Genomic DNA, 17,798 nt, shown 5'->3' with positions numbered 1-17,798 from the left:
TTAGTGGAAAATGATGATTTTTATTTTTTATTTTTTTTCATACAAAGTCTCATATTCCACTAACTTGTGACAAAAAATAAAAACTTCCATGAACTCACTATGCCCATCAGCGAATACCTTGGGGTCTATTCTTTCCAAAATGGGGTCACTTGTGGGGTAGGTATAATGCCCTGGTATTTTAGGGGCCCAAATGTGTGGTAAGGAGTTTGAAATCAAATTCTGTAAAAAATGACGAGTGAAATCCGAAAGGTGCTCTTTGGAATATGGGCCCCTTTGCCCACCTAGGCTGCAAAAAAGTGTCACACATCTGGTATCTCCGTATTCAGGAGAAGTTGGGGAATGTGTTTTGGGGTGTCTTTTTACATATACCCATGCTGGGTGAGAGAAATATCTTGGCAAAAGACAACTTTTCCCATTTTTTTATACAAAGTTGGCATTTGACCAAGATATTTATCTCACCCAGCATGGGTATATGTAAAATGACACCCCAAAACACATTCCCCAACTTCTACTGAATACGGAGATACCAGATGTGTGACACTTTTTTGCAGCCTAGGTGGGCAAAGGGGCCCACATTCCAAAGAGCACCTTTCGGATTTCACTGGTCAGTTTTTACAGAATTTGATTTCAAACTCCTTACCACACATTTGGGCCCCTAGAATGCCAGGGCAGTATAACTACCCCACAAGTGACCCCATTTTGGAAAGAAGAGACCCCAAGGTATTTCGTGATGGGCATAGTGAGTTCATGGAAGTTTTTATTTTTTGTCACAAGTTAGTGGAATATGAGACTTTGTAAGAAAAAAAAAAAAGAAAAAAAAATCATCATTTTCCGCTAACTTGTGACAAAAAATAAAAAGTTCTATGAACTCACTATGCCCATCAGCGAATACCTTAGGGTGTGTACTTTCCGAAATGGGGTCATTTGTGGGGTGTTTGTACTGTCTGGGCATTGTAGAACCTCAGGAAACATGACAGGTGCTCAGAAAGTCAGAGCTGCTTCAAAAAGCGGAAATTCACATTTTTGTACCATAGTTTGTAAACGCTATAACTTTTACCCAAACCATTTTTTTTTTACCCAAACATTTTTTTTTTATCAAAGACATGTAGAACAATAAATTTAGAGCAAAATTTATATATGGATGTCATTTTTTTTGCAAAATTTTACAACTGAAAGTGAAAAATGTCATTTTTTTGCAAAAAAATCGTTAAATTTCGATTAATAACAAAAAAAGTAAAAATGTCAGCAGCAATGAAATACCACCAAATGAAAGCTCTATTAGTGAGAAGAAAAGGAGGTAAAATTCATTTGGGTGGTAAGTTGCATGACCGAGCAATAAACGGTGAAAGTAGTGTAGGTCAGAAGTGTAAAAAGTGGCCTGGTCTTTCAGGGTGTTTAAGCACTGGGGGCTGAGGTGGTTAATGAGAGCACTAAACTAGTTTTCTATTAGCTAACACGATACCAGATTTTTTCCTTTTTCTTTTGACTTTTATGTTTTTATTATTATTTTTTTCTAAAGTTGCATCAAGTCCTACTCATTGTTTTGCTAAGGATTTTCCATAGTTTTCCCATTTCAACTTCAATTAGGAAAGCAAAGACATTAAAAACTTTATAATGAATTACAGTAGATTGCTTGTAAACATTGTGGAAATAATGCGTGTATTAATGGGTTTTGTAGGGTTTTTCTTTTTCTTATGCTAGCGGGGCAGGAGAAAGCCACTAGATAGAACGTTAGCTAAAAGGGAACCTGTCACCTCTACTCGGCTGCCCTCACTGAGAACAGCATAGTATTTCGACAGACCCACTGATTTCAGCTGGCTGTCACTTCTGGGCTAGTATTCAGTACTTTTACAGTACTGACAGGCCGAACGCCGCAGCATGCACCGTCGCTGTGAGGGCAATAAGTCCGATAAGACTCATGGCCCTTCCCTCCTCCAACTCCTGACCAAGACTGTCAGGTTTCTTTTTTTCTTTTTGCGCAGAGGAAAGAAACCTGCCAGACCAGTCGTGGTCAGGAGGAGGAGACTCTCATCTGATTATTATTAAGGAAATACATATATTTACTACAAATAAAGTAATCCATCTCCTCCAAAACATGTACACCTCCACCAGATTAGCTGTCACTGTTGACAGACTGAGCTTTTTGAGGCAAAAGAATGCTATTGATTGATGTACAGTTTACTGGAATCCTACAACATAGAGTGCTGACAACTGCACTATGGTCTTTGTTAGGTTTATTGAAGACGCTTTCATTTACTTTGTTATCATAATAGAATTTGAGGGGTCAAAGTGCAGACACCAAGATATGATGCACTTGCAGCACAGATCCAAGACGAGCTCTGAGGTTTGCACATTCAGCAGCCCATGTAATGTCTTGCTCAAAAATCATGTCTAAAAAAAGTTGCACAATTTGGAAGCTGGCCCATAGACTTTAACACAATCATGTGGGTGACGTAATAATTTCTTTGTACTGTTAAGGGTCAAAAAGTATGAAAGTGTAACGCAGGGGTTAACCGCCGTCATACAAGATCTCTCAATGAATGAGTGAATCATACAAAATAATAAATTGCCGGAAATCGCAGTTAATATCTTAATACTCAAACATAAGTGCCTATGACTAAGTGCCTAGTGAAATCCCTGTTCAATCCACTGCAAGCAGAGCGAAAGCATTTACTATTGGACAGGATATCTGACTGCAAGCATGATTATTCTGCACAAATATGGTGGACTGATAAATGATATTACAGTCATTGCTGTATTAGATGTATATTGGGTTTAATTCAATTATCAGCTCTTTAGGCACTTCTAAATGTAGGCCGAGCCTCTCTTACCAGCTGTACCATTCAAGCAAGCTCCTTAGATAGACAAGCTGACCTTTCATGGAGGATCCTTTACCCATACTGTAAGTGGATGTTTCCGCTTGTCACTGAGCAGGAAGGCTATTTTTTCAGGCACATTGCAGCTAACGCTTGACTGCCAACATCTAGCTCCATTAATGACTGCAATTCTAATACATACAGAAATAAAATGAGTACAGCTATCTTGATGATTGCATTTTGTGTCTCATTCATTCATTCAGTTGTAAAATGTAATTATATATATATATATATATATATATATATATATATATATATATATATAGTGGGGATTTGCTCTGGTAGACAGGTTAGCGGATTCAGTATAGAGGCAAGGAACCAAGTTGTAAATCAAACTTCAGTGTTTTATTCACACTCGGCAAAACAAAACAGTCTTGGTGCCTGTTCATACACAGCAAAACAAAAGAATGTTCACCTGGAATCCTAGGTGTCAGTTCACACCCGGCTGAATTCTTAGCCACAGAAAAGTTCACTGGCAGGTTTCCAGGCGGCCTGCACGCCTGTTTGCAGTCTTCAGCCTTCAGCACAGTGGACTCCACAGCTTCACTGTCAGATGGAGGTAGATTCCACCACCTGATAGTGCTGACTGCTTTTTAAGCCTGCCAAGACCCGGCCTGGAACGTGGGGAGTCGCCACCCACCCAGCACTTTTGACTACTCCCAGTAAAAGCCGTCCCGGATCAGCATTGAAGCCATACTAAACAGCTGAAATGTCAGACTGCAATCTGCAATAATGACACTTGAGAAAAAACTGTGGATATTTACATGGTGTGTTCAATAAAAACATGGTAACATTTAACTCTTTGTGTGTTATTAGTTTAAGCAGACTGTGATTGTCTATTGTTGTGACTTAGATAAAGATCAGATCACATTTTATGACCAATTTGTGCAGAAATCCATAATATTCCATAGGGTTCACAACTATGTGTGTGTGTGTATATATATATATATATATATATACACACAGTACAGACCAAAAGTTTGGACACACCTTCTCATTCAAAGAGTTTTCTTTATTTTCATGACTATGAAAATTGTAGATTCACACTGAAGGCATCAAAACTATGAATTAATACATGTGGAATTATATACATAACAAACAAGTGTGAAACAACTGAAAATATGTCATATTCTAGGTTCTTCAAAGTAGCCACCTTTTGCTTTGATTACTGCTTTGCACACTCTTGGCATTCTCTTGATGAGCTTCAAGAGGTAGTCCCCTGAAATGGTTTTCACTTCACAGGTGTGCCCTGTCAGGTTTAATAAGTGGGATTTCTTGCCTTATAAATGGGGTTGGGACCATCAGTTGCGTTGAGGAGAAGTCAGGTGGATACACAGCTGATAGTCCTACTGAATAGACTGTTAGAATTTGTATTATGGCAAGAAAAAAGCAGCTAAGTAAAGATAAACGAGTGGCCATCATTACTTTAATAAAAATGAAGGTCAGTCAGTCAGCCGAAAAATTGGGAAAACTTTGAAAGTAAGGGCTATTTGACCATGAAGGAGAGTGATGGGGTGCTGCGCCAGATGACCTGGCCTCCACAGTCACCGTACCTGAACCCAATCGAGATGGTTTGGGGTGAGCTGGACCGCAGAGTGAAGGCAAAAGGGCCAAAAAGTGCTAAGCATCTCTGGGAACTCCTTCAAGACTGTTGGAAGACCATTTCAGGGGACTACCTCTTGAAGCTCATCAAGAGAATGCCAAGAGTGTGCAAAGCAGCAATCAAAGCAAAAGGTGGCTATTTTGAAAAACCTAGAATATGACATATTTTCAGTTGTTTCACACTTGTTTGTTATGTATATAATTCCACATGTATTAATTCATAGTTTTGATGCCTTCAGTGTGAATCTACAATTTTCATAGTCATGTAAATAAAGAAAACTCTTTGAATGAGAAGGTGTGTCCAAACCTTTGGTCTGTACTGTATGTATATATATGTATATATATATATATATATATATATATATATATATATATACAGTACAGACCAAAAGTTTGGACACACCTTCTCATTCAAAGAGTTTTCTTTATTTTCATGACTATGAAAATTGTAGATTCACACTGAAGTCATCAAAACTATGAATTAACACATGTGGAATTAAATACATAACAAACAAGTGTGAAACAACTGAAAATATGTCATATTCTAGGTTCTTCAAAGTAGCCACCTTTTGCTTTGATTACCGCTTTGCACACTCTTGGCATTCTCTTGATGAGCTTCAAGAGGTAGTCCCCTGAAATGGTTTTCACTTCACAGGTGTGCCCTGTCAGGTTTAATAACTGGGATTTCTTGCCTTATAAATGGGGTTGGGACCATCAGTGGCGTTGAGGAGAAGTCAGGTGGATACACAGCTGATAGTACTACTGAATAGACTGTTAGAATTTGTATTATGGCAAGAAAAAAGCAGCTAAGTAAAGAAAAACGAGTGGCCATCATTACTTAAAGAAATGAAGGTCAGTCAGTCAGCCAAAAAATTGGGAAAACTTTGAAAGTAAGGGCTATTTGACCATGAAGGAGAGCGATAGGGTGCTGCGCTAGATGACCTGGCCTCCACAGTCACCGGACCTGAACCCAATCGAGATGGTTTGGGGTGAGCTGGACCGCAGAGTGAAGGCAAAAGGGCCAACAAGTGCTAAGCATCTCTGGGAACTCCTTCAAGACTGTTGGAAGACCATTTCAGGTGACTACCTCTTGAATCTCATCAAGAGAATGCAAAGAGTGTGCAAAGCAGTAATCAAAGCAAAAGGTGGCTACTTTGAAGAACCTAGAATATGACATATTTTCTGTTGTTTCACACTTGTTTGTTATGTATATAATTCCACATGTGTTAATTCATAGTTTTGATGCCTTCATAGTCATGAAAATAAAGAAAACTCTTTGAATGAGAAGGTGTGTCCAAACTTTTGGTCTGTACTGTATATATCAGCATGGTAGCTCAGTGGTTAGCACTGGTGCCTTGCAGCTCTGGGGTCCTAGGTTCGAAACCGACCAAGGACAACATCTGCATTAAGTTTGTATGTTCTCCATGGCTTTCCTCCGGGTACTCCGGTTTCCTCCCACACTCCAAAGACATACTGATAGGGATCTTAGATTATGAGCCCCATTGGGGACAGTTGGATGCTAATGTCTGTAAAGCGCTGCGGAATATAGCAGCGCTATATAAGTGCATAAAAAAAGAAACAAAAAAAACACAACAGCAATGCTTAACTTTTCATTCCCACCAGAGTATCAGTAGACCCTTTGGTGGGTTAAGGTTCAAACATAATAGAGGTCCTAGGCAACAAAATTTAGACTGCAACGTGGAATCATTCACTTTCCACAGTGGTCTATTATGGATTCATACACAAAAGACAAATTAGACTTTACTAAAGCTATATTCTGTATGTGCAATAATAAGCATACCCATTACAGAAAATTTTAAAGTAGAGTGGACACTCCTGCAAAGAATATGTATGAATATATATATATACTGTATGTGATATATATATATATATATATATATATATATATATCATAATAAGTGTTGATCGAGCATAAAAGTGCTAGGGTGCTCGAGTAGAACACCTGAGCACAATGGAAGTCAATGTGAGGACCCAAGCATTAAACCAGGCACCCCCTGCTCTGAAGAGGGGAGGGTGTCTGGTTCACATGAAAAGGTCAGAAATTAATGGCAATACCACTGAAATGGTTCGGGAACAGCATGGGGAGGATGTCTGGATGCATCTTGGACTCCCAGGCCGCTGCTGGGAATGATGTCCGAGTTGTATGCCACTTTTACAGACTGACAATAACACGCACAAAACCAAAGATAAAATAGATTTTACAGGAAAAATTGTTAGGAATCAATCTTTCCTGTATGATAACTTGTATATAAAGTGCAAGTGCTGCCAAAAATTACAAGGAAGAGGCACTCCGATACAACCTGTATATCACATAATGGAGGGCCTCATTCACATTGTGGTACAATTGTTCAGGTAGTGGGACTCCTACACTCATAAAGGCTATGCACTAAGTGAAAGGGCTGCCAAAAATTACAAGGAACCGGCACTCCAATACACCCTTTATTACACATAAAGGAGGGCATCATACACGCCCTTGAAAAATTATGATTGATGGCCTGCTGGTGACCCTCAAAAACATTAGGAGCAAGGGCCTGCTGGTGACCCTCTAAAAAATTAGGGGCAAGGGTCTGCTGCTGAGCTGACCATCTAAAAAATTAGGGGTGAAAGTCTGCTGTTGAGCTGGCCATATAAAAAATTAGGGGTGAGGGTCTGCAGCTGATCTGACCTTCTAAAACATTAGGGGTGAGGGTCTGCTGCTAATCTGACCATCAAAAAAATTAGGAGCGAGGGCAGCCTAATAAGCATGTTGATATGATGGAGGAGGAGGATGAGAAAAGGAAGATTGAACCATATACCCTTTTTTGTGGTGGAAGAGGTGCATGGAAATACAGTGTATTTAATACACCATAAAAGCCACATTTAAAGTGCCTTTATGTCCAGCCACTTTCCTCTGGTGGAGTAGAGAAGTCAGGGGCAATCCAGGCCTTGTTCATTTTGATAAGAGTCAACCGGTCAGCATTTTCAGTTGACAGGCAGATGCGCTTATAAGTTATTATGCCCCCAGTAGCACTTAATACCTGCTCTGACAAAACGCTGGTGGCAGGACTGGCCAGCACCTCCAAGGCGTAGAACGCCAGTTTGTGCCACGTGTCCAGCTTGGACACCAATAGTTGTAAGGCATAGAGGGATAATTGAGAACGCACTAGGTGGCAGCTATAGATGACTTTCAGAAATGGGCACACATGCGGCACACCTTTACCAGTAGCTCAGGCAAATTAGGGTAGGTTTTGAGAAACCGCTGAACCACTAAGTTGAACACGTGGGCTAGGCATGGTATGTGTGTGAGCTTGCCGAGCTCCAAACCCGCCACCAAGTTACGGCCATTATCAGACACAACCATGCCTGGTTGTAGGTTCAGTGGCGAGAGCCACAGCTCAGTCTGGTCCCTTATACCCTGCCACAGCTCTGCGGCAGTGTGCAGTTTGTCACCCAAGCAAATAAGTTTCAGCCCGGCCTGTTGCCGCTTCCCCACTGCAGTGATACACTGCTTCCAGCTACCGACTGATGGCTGACTGGTGCTGCAAGATGACAATTCAGAGGTGAAAGTAGAGGAGGTGGAGGAGGAGAAGGGGGGTTGCAGCCACTATTGTAGGTGGTGGCAGAAATCCTGATGGAAGTAGGACCTGCAATCCTTGGCATCGGTAGCACCTTCGCCATTCCAGGGTACGACTCACTCCCAGCCTCCACAACGTTTACCCAGTGTGCCATCAGGGAAATGTAGCGTCTCTGGCCACAAGCACTTGTCCATGTGTCAGTCGTTAAGTGAACCTTCCCAATAACTGCGTTGGTCAGGGCACGGGTGATGTTACGGGCCACATGCTGGTGTAAGGCGGGGATGTCACACCGGGAAAAAAGTGGCGTCTGGGGACTTAGTAACGAGGGACGGCCACCGCCATTAGGCTGTGGAAAGCCTCAGTGTCCACAAGCCTAAATGGCAAAATTTCCAGGGCCAGCAATTTGGAAAGGTGCACATTTAGTGCTATGACCTGTGGGTGGGTGGCTGGGTATTTGCGCTTTCGTTCAAAGACCTGGGGTATGGACATCTGTACGCTGTGCTGGGACACGGAAGTGGATTTGCTAGCTGATGTCCAGGTGCAGGGCGGGAGGCATCCGGGCCTGCGTCTTGGACAGGGGATTGGCCAGCTCCAAACACAGAGGAAGAGGAGGCAGTGGTGTAACCCGCAGACACTGATTGTGGACCCAGGCGTTCGGCCCACCTATTAGGGTGCTTTGATGCCATGTGGCGAATTATGCTGGTAGTGGTGAGGTTGCTAGTGTTCATGCCCCTGCTCATTTTGGTATGGCACAGGTTGCAAATGACAATTCTTTTATCGTCCACACTTCCATCAAAAAAGCGCCAGACTGCAGAACACCTATCCCTTGGTAAGGGAGATTTCCACAAGGGGGTGCTCCGGGGAACAGTTGCGGGCTTATTTGGTTTTGCCCGCCTTCTCCCTTTTGCCACCCACTGCCTCTTCCAGCCTGTTGTGGTGCTGCGGATGCCTCCACCTCTGTACTGCTGTCCTCGCTCGGCTTGCCACCTTCCCAGGTTGGGTCATTGATTTCATCCTCCACCACCTCCTCTTCCAATTCCTCACTCTGGTCATCCTCCTGACTTGTTGACCTAACAACAACCTCAGTTATTGATAACCGTGTCTCATCCTCATCATCTACCTCTTGAGACACTAATTGCAGTTGACTTATTGGCAACTGTGTCTCATCATCATCATCCACCTCATGAATCACTAATTGCCGTTCCCCACCCCCATCTTCTTCTGACTGTGGATGCTCAAGAGTTTGGGAATCTGGGCACAAGATCTCCTCATGCCTCTCTTCAAGCGGGCTTGGCGAGAGGCCCAAATTAAGGAATGTCGATTGAAATGAGCTCCTCTGAATATCTGAGTGTGGGATCACTTCTTTGCAAAGACTCTCCATAGTGGGAGGAAGGAGGATCAGGGCGAGGATTCTGTTGACCAGACTCCTGGCTACTGAGACTGGACTTTGTGGAAGACAGGGTGGTGTTTAACCGACTGGAAGCATTATCTGCTGCAATCCAACCGACCACCTGGTCGCACTGGTGTGACATCGAGAGTGGTGTCCTGCACCGCGCTGCAAACTGGAACATGAAGCTAGGTATTGTGGATGAGTGTGTTTCTTGTGCTCTGGCAGCAGGCACAGTTTCACCGCGCACAGGGCCACTGCCTCTGCGTGCACCATCAGCAGCACGGCCAGTTCCCCGTCCCTTACTGCTCGGCTTCCGCATATTAAATGGTATACATGTTTGCAAGTATGTCACACATACAGTAGCACAGGTTTTGTAAGTGTATACGTAAATAAATTTGACTGAATGTCACTGATATTTTTGGATGGGCAAACGTTATACAGGAGATGTAGCACAGGTAATGTCTCTGCCACCAGTAGCGATAAAATTACACTTAATGTCACTGATATTTCAGATACGCTAACGTTATACATGAGATATAGCGCAAGTAATGTCGCTGTCACCACCGCCTAATAAAAAATTGCACTGAATGACTGTCACTGATATTTAGGATGCGCACAAGTTAAACAGTAGGTATAGCACAAGTAATGTCACTGCCACCAGCAGTTAAAAGTTTTTACTGAATGTCACTGATATTTCGGATACGCAAACGTTATACAGGAGATGTAGCGCTGGTAATGTAACTGTCTGCAGCCGACACCATCTACAGAAAAGTGCAATGGATGTCATAGATATTTTGGATGCGCTAACGTTCTACAGGAGATGTACCGCAGGTAATGTCGCTGTCACCAGCGGCAAAAAAATGACACTGAATGTCACTGATATTTCGGATGTGCTAACGTTATACTGGAGATGTAGAGAAGTTAATGTCGCTGTCACCAGCAGCGATAAAATTACACTTAATGTCACTGATATTTTGGGTACGCTAACGTTATACATGAGATAATAGCGCAAGTAATGTCGCTGTCACCACCGCCTAATTGCACTGAATGACTGTCACTGATATTTAGGATGCGCACAAGTTAAACAGTAGGTATAGCATAAGTAATGTCACTGTCACCACCGCCTAATAAAAAATTACACTGAATGAATGTCACTGATATTTAGGATGCGCACACGTTATACAGGAGGTATAGTGCATGTAATGTCGTTTCCACCAGCAGCTAAAAAATTAGACTGAATGTCACTGATATTTCGGATGCGCTAACGTTATACTAAAGATGTAGCGCAGGTAATGTCGCTGTCACCAGCGGCAAAAAAATGACACTGAATGTCACTGATATTTCGGATGTGCTAACGTTATACAGTAGATGTACCGCAGGTAATGTCGCTGTCACCAGCGGCAAAAAAATGACACTGAATGTCACTGATATTTCGGATGCGGTAACATTATATTGGAGATGTAGCGTAGGAAATGTCGCTGCAACCAGCAACAATTTTTTTTTACTGAATGTCACTGATATTTCGGATACACTAACGTTATACTAGAGATGTAGCACAGGTAATGTTGCGGCGGTTTTGGGTCTCTACAATAGCATGCAATTTAGTGCAGGTTGCGCTAAAAATATATATTGCTGCCAGACACAACAATAGTCCTTAACCCCTTAGTGACCAAGCCTGTTTGGTACTTAATGACCAAGCCAAATTTTGGAAATCTGACATGTGTCATTTTAGCTTAGAATAACTTTGTAACGGTTCTGCACATCAAAGTAATTCTGACATTGTTTTCTCGTCACATATTGTACTTTACTTAGGTGGTAAAATTCTACAGATAAAATATGCATATCTTTATTAAAAAAGTGAAAATTAATGAAAATTTGTAAAAATTGGCACATTTTCCTATTTTCAACTGCAATATTTCACATACATACATAAATAATATTCAATATTTTTATCAGAAATATATTTCCATATCTTTACTTTATTTTGGCTGCACTTACAAAAAATGTTTACTTTTTTTTTATTAGATGTGGGGGGGGGGGCCCCTTATAACTTTATTTAACACATCTGGGGGCCATATTGCTGGGGGACCCGATCGGGGCATAATTTGAACTTCTCTCTCCTCTCCTGAGGAGAGAGACCTTACTGAGAGCAGCGTTGAGCGGCGGTAATGCCCAGATTTCCAGAATGGATACATATATTTTTATTTTACTTGTCATAAAAGGTAAACCCTATTAGTGTATTGAGGATTTTTTTTGTGTGTGCTCTTCTTGCTGGGTAGTGACCAGCTATGGGCTTCTACTTAGCGACTAATACAGCAGTAGCACCCTATATTTGTTTGTCTTGTGTTGTCACCCATCTGCTTCTGCTGAGTATTGATGATTTGCCACTAAGGCTGGCCATACACTTAAGAAATCCTTTCGCTTGCTTTGCAGACAGCTATGACTCCTGATCCCTCCATACAGATGCATGTTGGTCTTAGTTGAGCATGCATGTGTTTTTGGTATAAAAAGGCTACTAGACTGTTGAGAACAAAAGCATCAGACAGATGAAAGCCAACATGCCCAATCCTTATAGCCTCCAACATCTGCTATCAGGGAAAGTTTAGAGGCCTCATGCACATTAGATGGTTGGCCAGTCCTGCTGAAATCTGCAAGTTTTGCCTACAAATGGAAAGTATGTATGGCCAGCTTAAAGGAGTTTTCCAAGTGTTTAATACTGATGACCTACAGTACAGACCAGAAGTTTGGACACACCTTCTCATTCAAAGGGTTTTCTTTATTTTCATGACTATGAAAATTGTAGATTCACACTGAAGGCATCAAAACGATGAATTAACACATGTGGAATTATATACATAACAAACAAGTGTGAAACAACTGAAAATATGTCATATTCTAGGTTCTTCAAAGTAGCCACCTTTTGCTTTGATTACTGCTTTGCACACTCTTGGCATTTTCTTGATGAGCTTCAAGAGGTAGTCCCCTGAAATGGTTTTCACTTCACAGGTGTGCCCTGTCAGGTTTAATAAGTAGGATTTCTTGCCTTATAAATGGGGTTGGGACCATCAGTTGCGTTGAGGAGAAGTCAGGTGGATACACAGCTGATAGTCCTACTGAATAGACTGTTAGAATTTGTATTATGGCAAGAAAAAAAGCAGCTAAATAAAGAAAAACTAGTGGCCATTATTACTTTAAGAAATGAAGGTCAGTCAGTCAGCCGAAAAATTGGGAAAACTTTGAAAGTAAGGGCTATTTGACCATGAAGAAGAGTGATGGGGTGCTGCGCCAGATGACATGGCCTCCACAGTCACCGGACCTGAACCCAATCGAGATGGTTTGGGGTGAGCTGAACCGCAGAGTGAAGGCAAAAGGGCCAACAAGTGCTAAGCATCTCTGGGAACTCCTTCAAGACTGTTGGAAGACCATTTCAGGGGACTACCTCTTGAAGCTCATCAAGAGAATGCCAAGAGTGTGCAAAGCAGTAATCAAAGCAAAAGGTGGCTACTTTGAAGAACCTAGAATATGACATATTTTCAGTTGTTTCACACTTGTTTGTTATGTATATAATTCCACATGTGTTAATTCATAGTTTTGATGCCTTCATAGTCATGAAAATATAGAAAACTCTTTGAATGAGAAGGTGTGTCCAAACTTTTGGTCTGTACTGTATATTCAGTATAGTTACCCCATTTCCACCGATCATCTATTTGAAGAGGCCACTGTGTTCCAGTGAGCAACGCAGCCTCCTTGCAACTTACTAAACACAGCACCCTTCATTGTATAGCAGCTGTGCATGGGATTGCAGCTCAGTCCCATTCACTTCAATGGGAATGAGCTGTATCTAGGCCATATGACCAATAAACGTGATGTCACTTGCCTAGGAAGAGGCCACAGCACCTCTTCAAACAGTTGATTACTAGGGGTGCTAAGTGTTGGACCCCCACGATCAAATACTGTGGATCTATCCTGAGTATAGGCCATCAGTATTAAATACTTGGCAAAATCCCTTTAACTCATGAGGTCACTATGATATTGTTGATGATGGCCACAAAAAACATAGTGAAATATTATATAATATTCACAGACAGTCGAGTCACATTATTATGACAACCAGCAAATATCCAGAGTAACCACCATGTGTAGTGCAGACGGCAGCTAGACAGGCTGGGAGTGACTCAATATGGTCCTGGTAGGATTTCACAGGTATCTGGAGCCTTGCTGACTGCAGGGCATCCTACAGCTGCCATAGAGTTAGCATGATGATCAAGGTGGTCCCACAAATGCTCAGTTGGGTTTAATTATGAGGAATTAGGGAGCCAGGATAGTACTTGGAAGTCTTGACCATGCTCTTCCAACCAATGTCGGACATTTGTAGCCATGTGACATGTCACATGGTCTTTATGTAAGATCTTATCCACCCCAAGGAAGACATGTGCAAGGATGGAGTTATGTCCAAATTGGTTGAGAGTGCATTCCACATGGATGTGTGGGCCCTGAGGATGCCACAGAAACATTCCCCAGACCATAATGCTGCCAGCACCAGCTTGTGTTCTTCCAGCAATGGTTACAGAGTGTTTGTTCCCAGAGGTTTCTCACCTGACATGTCATTCTCTATCCATTCAAGGAGGCAGAAAATTTAACTCATAAGAGAAGGAAACCCTTTTCCCATCAGCAGAGATCCAATTCCGGTATTGCTGTGAAAAAAACTCTTCTGTCAATGGAACTTTATTAGCAGAGGTATGGAGTAGGGTTCGCTGAACCATTGTTTTACACACAGATCTTGTAGCCCCCTAGTTCATTTTGTTGGTGAGCTGATCCACTTTCACTTTTTGGTCTGCCCTCAAGCACATTTGTAGCTGACTTTAACCTCTTACATAAATGGCATGTGGTGCTCCACAGTTTCCATGTTGCTTATTCGCAATGGTGCTGTTAGTCCACTCACGATACACTTTCACCACAGCAGCACACAAATAGTTCACAAACTTGCGAGTTTCAGAATTACTGACAAAGTTGGCCAGAAAGCAAATAATCATTCTTTTCTTTGCAAATCTGATAAATTGCACCTTTTGACAGCAATAAGGGATAAGCTGATCGTACACTGTACATGCCCACCAAGCTATCTCACTGGATTTCCTTCATGAGCTATACACTGCCAATTTTGGGGGATTATGTGTAAAGAAATATGGCAGGAGTCTTTTTTTTTTTTTTGCACTGCCGACTTCTTTAAGTAGTTTTACTTTCTATAGGATAACCAATAAATGGTAGGCAAAAATGGTTAATAGGACATTATTTGGACTTAATGTAACATACAGCTTTACCTTGTAAGCCTTTAATTGCATTTCCAAGTTTACCATTTTCTTCCCCAAAGCCACAACAAGAGTTCCTTTCAAACTGGTGACCTTGATTCAGAATAAGCCATAAAACAGCGCAAACTCATTGAGCCGTATAATGTCTCTGTTATTGTGACACCTTACATCACAGTGTGGAGGATGTATTCACATTTCAACATCTGAAAGCTATTAAGTGATGATTTTTGCAGGGAAAATGAGGACATGTCTTAACACTAGGTTGAAAAAGATTGGAGGGAATGAAGGAGTTGCTGAAGAAAGCAGAAGCATGTTTGCTCAAATACTGTAAAAAAAAAAGAAAAAATCCCGGCAGTGTGGATGAATGAGAATGCTTATCACAGCATTCTGCAAAAGAAGACTTTGGCGGGTTTATTTTAAGGGTGGATTCAGCTGCATGGAACGTCATGGTTGAGGCTCTAATAATTGTTCTAACAGAGAAAAATTGTGGAATCTCACAATAGACATGTATGCCGAGCGTTTACTTATTTCTTCTTTCAGCAGAAGAGAAATGGGGGCAAATGCACTGTAATTCCCCTGCTGTGCTGAGACTTAACCGTGGGATTTCGCAACAGGCTTCTCTTATTATTTTACAAGCATTATTTCTCGCTATCATAACTTCTTTGAGATAAAAGAAACACAGACAGTCTTTTAATCTAACACTGTGCTAAGCTGAAGACTCAATTATAAGCATGTCTATCATGGGCCAGTGATTTCATATTTCCACAGCCTTTGGCTTACCCTTAACTAATATATGTATTCCCCTTTTCATATGTACAGCACAATGGAATGAATGGCGCTTTAATAATAAATAATAATAATAATAATAACTAACATAGTAGCTGCAATTTGGCCATTTTTAAAAATGATGAAGAAAACAGCGAAAATGCAATAAAAAGGAAAACACAAGTAATCATGCAATTGAATTAAACACCTAAATATAGACTTGGTTTGACTAACATGGAGAAGATTTTATAGGATTGTCCAGTGAGCAAGCTATTACTTTGTCGTTGGCAATTTTCCCGATGCAAATGTGAATACGATCCATAACTGAAAATGTGATTTAAAAAAGCAGCAAGGATCCGAGGCAGCAAAAACACAAGTGGATTTAAAAGAACAATACTGGCATGTAAAATAATTCACTAAAAGAGTTTAGATTATAAAGCCTTGTACATTCGTAAGAGGATTACAAAATAAGAAAGATTTGTCTATGTATATAAAAAGGTACCATACTTTGGAATTGGAGTTCTGCAAAATCCTAATAACTATGCAATAAATATCATTTTAAGCTGTATACATGATACAATGGAGATTGGGTGTAAAAAGAAAGTGTAAGTAAGAAAATAGTTGTGTGGTCACTGCAACGGAAAAGCCCTTTGATAGTGGTGGGGTGGAAATGTAGGCAAGTACCCAATTGGTCATCATGGGTACACCATTATCTCTGTGCACTACCTTTTATGCACAACCTCAAGCATACCTCCCAACATTTAAATCTCAATGGACATTTACAGGGGTTTTCCAAGATTTCAAAAAATAAAAATATATATATCTGGGGAAGAGCAGGGAGAAGAGATGCCAGAAAAATAATAAAAAGACCCATTACCCCCCTGATAAATAAGTCGGCGATCCTGCACCACAACTTTTGTCCCCCACCGCCTTTGTTTACTATGCTGCAGCGATTATGTTAAAGGTTATTCTGGTTATCCTCTAGCCCAGGCATCCTCAAACTGCGGCCCTCCAGCTGTTGTAAAACTACAACTCCCACAATGCCCTGCTGTAGGCTGATACTTGTAGGCTATTCGGGCATGCTGGGAGTTGTAGTTTTGCAACAGCTGGAGGGCCGCAGTTTGAGGATGCCTGCTCTAGCAACAAGATAGCTTCTGAGTATTAGATCGTTGTAGGGTTCTACTACCAGCACCCCAACCGATCACAAGACTTGAGACGCTATACCTCTACAGACCCCGCAAAATAAATGGTGTGACAGGTTTGGCATGAGCACTGGTGTTCCTTTGCTCTCTGTGGGAGTTCGGGAAATGTTCTTCTGTACTAGACTGTCTACAGAACTTCCATAGAGATGCTTGACCTGCCTCTTTTTATTTCGGGGGACCCTGAGAGTATGGGGTCTCAATTCTTATAGTTAGTGGGAGTCCCACCAATAGGATCCCCACTGATCTAATAGCTACAACCAGAATATCCCTTTTGGGGACACAGGGGATACAGGGCATACAGGTACACCCTGATGTCCCGGTACTTGAGGACACATGGAGTACCTGTATGCCCTGTGTATTTCCGATCACCGCTGCGCGGCGGGTTGTGATCGGAACTGGGTGCCTGCTGAAATCAACCTGGGACAATGCGGAGGGCCCCCCCCCCCCCGTATCAGCGATCGCGGGCAAACAGTGGTTTGCTACGTTTCCATGTTATTCGGGTCTCTGGTGACCCGATAACCCAGAATAGGATAGTGATCGGTGGTGTGATAATTCACCACTAGTCACCATCCTTAGACCCTGAGAGGTGATGGTGACATGGAGAGAGGAGCAGCGTCCAGCTCTGGAGCCCAGCACCCCCACTGAGCCACCATAGTGCAATCTGGCACTAAAAAGGTACAATAGCGACAGGTTAGGGAGAGCTTAGATAGGTAGGGATAGTCAGGAAAAAAAAAAACGTTTTATTTTTGCATCAACCTGATTAGGTGTCTCGGGTCCACAGCACACTCAGCTATGTGACCCTAGACCCCCCCAGGGGTGCTGCAGTTTGCCCCCCTGTCCCACCCACCCCCTCCAAACAAATTTTTTGGGGCGCAAGCACTTTTTTATTGTGTGCGTGCGCTGACTATGGCCTTCACTCTTAGCATCTGGCCAACCCCACCGTTGATCAGCTTCGGACCGCCAAGTTTTACATTTTTGGGGCTTTTTTAATTTTTGCATTTTTTCTGTTAGGTTTAGGGATAAAAGTACGCAAACACCCGTGCCCCCCACACACACGCACACTAAATAAAGTTTTCCAAACA

This window comes from Bufo bufo, chromosome 4 (assembly GCF_905171765.1).
Source record: "Bufo bufo chromosome 4, aBufBuf1.1, whole genome shotgun sequence".
Classification (NCBI taxonomy): Eukaryota; Metazoa; Chordata; class Amphibia; order Anura; family Bufonidae; genus Bufo; species Bufo bufo.
Note: the sequence above shows the minus strand (reverse complement) of the source record.